At 33.8% G+C, this 4,512-nt stretch overlaps 1 long non-coding RNA gene across 3 annotated transcripts; it reads left to right on the top strand.

The window, feature by feature from the left end:
* The first annotated feature begins 580 nt into the window (after positions 1-580).
* On the top strand, positions 581-3,886 carry LOC135673364 (uncharacterized). 3 transcript variants are annotated; one of them, XR_010513291.1, is made up of 4 exons: positions 581-746; positions 1,232-1,293; positions 2,719-2,854; positions 3,646-3,886. It is a non-coding gene; the product is annotated as an uncharacterized LOC135673364 (long non-coding RNA). The 3 variants fall into 3 exon arrangements; XR_010513290.1 differs by having other exon boundaries at positions 3,597-3,886; XR_010513289.1 differs by having other exon boundaries at positions 2,719-3,886.
* The last annotated feature ends 626 nt before the right edge of the window (positions 3,887-4,512 follow it).

Here is a 4,512-nt window from a genome sequence, read left to right as displayed (position 1 = left end):
AAATCCCAAAGAAACCCAACCATCTTGGCCTAAGATAGAATCCACTTCAAACGAATAAGTAGCACCTTGAGATCATGTCAATCGATTCCCGTACTAAACTAATATTCGAGAGTCAGCTTCTAGAACAATCTTACAACTTCGGGACAAGACCCCGATTGTAACACTAGTGATATTAAATTCAAACATGTTTCATGATTAACAAATGTAATCGGTAGATTGATGAAAATTTACACCATTGTGAATAGATTAATGACCCATATTTAATTCATTTAATCTGCATAATTAACAAATAATGTTCGCCAAATGTCGAGGCGTAGAAAACTAAAGCCCATCAACTAACTTGTGATCCGTACATTCTCAAACGAACGGGCAGGATGACATTTCTTTTCACCGATGCGAACGTGTAGCGGCCAGATGCTGACGGGGCAGGCGAGGAGGTGATCCATTTACCATGGAACCCCTATTCAGCCTTTTATATTATTTTACATTACCCTTTAACAACCCGTAACTAATGTAAATTGGTAAGGCTATTTATGTCTTTACGGTGGAAGCTCTTAGTTATATGTCAATGAAGCAGCGGTCTGTGGCCGCGGAGAAGGGGAGTGCGAAACGGGGAAGAGAAGGCGAGAGAGAAGAAACAAGGCACCCAACGCCCTAATTTCGCTCTCTTCGAAGCCCCTCCTTCCGTCGATCGAGATAAGGAGAGGAGAAGAAGAGGTTGGGGTTGCGTCGGGGATCTCAAAATGGTCAGTTATTATTTCTTCTCTTCCGTCTTTGTGTGTTGTCTAATTCTCTTCCGTCTTTTTCTTGGAGTTCGGGAGTGCTTTTTCTACCCAATTCGCTTCCAATTTCTTTGCTTGCCCTTTCTTTTTGTTTCTTGAAGCAGTAATCTATTCAAACAACGATATGTTCTACCGACCAAGAATATTTCTTCCTCGATCTTTTTTGTTTCTTGACGCCGTATTTTGGTTCTTGGAAATTAATCGAGGGTCATATCATGTGTTCAGCGAAGGATGTATTCTTGGTGGGAATCGTTTTGCTTCTTTCCGAGATTCTTGGCGTTTAATTGGAAATCGGAATTCGTTTTTGAGGTTGAGGTCCTTTATCACCTCTGTGCCAATGGATTACTTTGGTTGCGAGTTTGCAACTGACTCCATAGCGATCTTCAGATTTTGATTAGTTCTCGTTTATCCATAAGTGAACTTTTGTTTATTCTGAGACTTGACAACAGCATAAATTGGGAAGAAGAAATCGAGACAAAGTGCAGCAGTTTATGGCAATTAATGGAACGAGGTATACTTGTTACTTTACTGTGCAGTCTGGTCTTTGATTTCCCTATTAGTGATTTATGTTCAGCTTTCTTTTGGTAATGTTATTCCATTTTTACCTCGGCGCTCTTTCTTTTTTCTTCTCTCGTGGAAAGCCTACTGGAGTGAACTGATCGGATCGGAATCAGCCGAGAAACAATATACATAAAAAAAAGAATAGAATTATAATTTTTTAAATTAAAAATAAAATTAAGAAATTTATAAATCCGTCATTGTATGTTACATAAAATTATAAGCTATGCCTTTAGCTAATTATGTGTTGTATACCAATAGATATACAACTTAACAAATTATTACTTATAATGTACAACTTCAAGTCATAAGGCAGGATATAGCTTTATCTAGTCTGCATCCTTCTATAGTGCAGCCTAAGGTAGAGTTGAAGACCACATTTTCCCATCATAAATTCTCCCTCTTTCTCTTTCTCATATTCTCTCATTCTCTTATTTTTTATTTTCTCCCTTTTAAATCCAGTAATAGCCATGACTTGACTAGTTTTTTATGCTAAATAGACCAGAATTAGCTGAAATTAGTTGATTGATTTGACTGAAAGTCAGATGATTTGAATGAGTTCTAACCGATCTTTCGGGAATTTTTGGTTGATTCAGGATTTTAAGAAAGAACATAACTTCTGAGATTGAAATGGACCAAATTAATAAAATGGCTGAACCTATTCTGGATTGACAAATTTTAACAATTATGAGACTTCAATTTTGGTAACTATGGGAGTTCAATGGCAAAATTTGATCAATGTAGTCCTCTCCGACTTGTTCAGACATTACGGTTTGTTATTGTTCTAGTATTGACAGTACTAGTAGTCAACTGGTCATAGTAGTTCAGAATTCGGATGATCTTTTTGTTGCCTTGTTGACTTAAATACCTATTGGTTGTGATCGAAAAGCAACTAGTCATTAAATTAATATGTAGTTGATCCATGTTCTCTTCTTGTCATAAAAATCCCAACCTGTTTCTTTGTTCTTTAATGAGAAAGGCTATCAATTTGAAGTTTGATATACTTTTCATGTATCTCTATACTCGTAGGAGCATTAACTTTGATGAAATGATGTGTTTCCAAGTTTTAGTGTCTGAGATACAAAGAACAACCATTAGATACCACCTCAAATCACACCTTCTTATCTCAGTGCTATCTTGAGTGCGCATTTCTCTTGTATGGCGGACCTCATGCTGCTTCTAATCTGTGTATTTTGCCTTAGATGGCTACTTTACTTTTAAGTTCTTAGAAAGTAATTAAAAAATGCTGGTATAATTATTTGAACAAAATCAGCATTTCTTTTCTGAGAATTTATAGTTTTACATTCCATGATGTGCTATTCTTTAATGTTTATGCATGTTGCGATGTTTTATAAGCATGATTCTGTTATTTTCACAGTGAAAGAGTTGCTCTTAAGGCATTGAAAGTGAGCAATTGGCATTTAGAGGAGGCTTTTCATATGTTTTATGGCCAACCACATACTAGACAGTTGTTGATTCTAGGCATCTTGAAGAGCTTTATAACAGATATAAAGGCAAGTTCTCCTTGAGTAGTGAGTTCTTTTGTTTTGCTGTCAAATATTTGTCTGCATACTTCCAGTCACTATTCTTTTTTTTTTTTTTACTGCTGAATTTTGGTTCTTCATGGTAGATCCCCATGCACCTGATACCAATCTTAGTTGCATAATCAGTATTGAGACAGATATTTTAAGGATGATATGATTGATATTAACAAAATCTTGAGATTGGATTAACGAGATTGATTGGTTTGATGGAGATAATAACATGAAAAATTAGAAAAATGTAAACAATGTAATAAAAAAAAATTATGATATAAAATTTTATGAAAAGAATACCATAATAAAATATTCCTTTACCTATCATGTTTCCTGTTGTCTATTTTATTTAAAGAATATGAATCTAAGATATAGATGAAAAAAATTACACTGAAAGTATGTAGATTAATTTATTAAAGTTAACTAATATATATAGACGTCAGATTCTAGGATGACCTCAGGCAAGTAATTTCCCATTTGCTTACTTGACCTTAATTGTTGGAATCTTCTTTTCATTGTTTCTTCAGTCTTGTGCTATCATAAATAAACAATCATGCTTTCAGCCTAAATATTATCAAATATGTTAGCATAAAACATTATTCATCAATTGTTCTCTACCTAATATCTAATCCTGCTTAATATTTAATTATATGCTACTAATGCTGCAAGTTACTTGCTTATGTTTGGATTGAGTAAAATAAAATAATTTTGGTTGTGGCAGATCCTTGTGTTGATATGATACTGGTTGATGGTATAACCCTTCTTTGCAGTGATTTGCAAGTAAGATATGGTATAACCCTTCTTTGCAGTGATACCGGTCTATTCTTCCATATTTGCATTATCTTATTATGTCTGAAGTGGTTTTGAGGTGGCAACAAGTGGTGCATTTTCTACTCTATTAGTCTTTGACTAAGTTTTTTGACATATCTGGTGATAGAATCAATTTATGTATTAATAACTATTGCACATTGATTAAAGAAATGTATATTCTGTTCAAAGTGTTTGTTATAAGTGATGGTTGTTATGTTTGACTAACAAAACAAGTTCAAAAGGGTACCTTTGGTATGAATTGACCAGAAAAGATGTTTTAAAGGAGACATTTCAAATTGAACATAATTTGAATGTCACATATGGTTTTTATGTAGTTAACATGTTAAGAGTAATAATACTTTGTAAGGGGGATATTTCATATTTTATCATGTTTCTTCTTTTATGTCTTCTTTTAGCACATTTATGTTCATTTTTTTTCAGTATTTTCCTTTCCTTTTGTTTTCTTATTGGCATAACTGCTGACATACATTTGGTAAGTGCCTTTATGACATGACAGCACCTTTAATTTCCAATGTGATATCTCTGAAGTAACACGTGTTGCTACATAAATTTTTTGGTGGACATTCCCAGTTACAATAGTAATGTATTCAATTTCCGAAAAGCTACAACATTGTTTTTCTTTTTCCATTGTTCTTTGACGGATGTCCTTTAAGGTAAGTTTAATTACTCTTAATGACTTGTGATAAGTTGATTTGCTCAAAGTGAGGTACATTTGTGTAGGTATAGGTAACTTTGGTTTTTTAAGAGTTTCAAGGTTTTGAAGCTTCATTAGCAAAGTTCTGAATAACAGTATGGGTAATTTTGAA

Source organism: Musa acuminata, chromosome BXJ1-5 (genome assembly GCF_036884655.1).
Source record: "Musa acuminata AAA Group cultivar baxijiao chromosome BXJ1-5, Cavendish_Baxijiao_AAA, whole genome shotgun sequence".
NCBI classification, from domain to species: Eukaryota; Viridiplantae; Streptophyta; class Magnoliopsida; order Zingiberales; family Musaceae; genus Musa; species Musa acuminata.
This window is presented reverse-complemented; position numbering and strand designations above follow the sequence as displayed.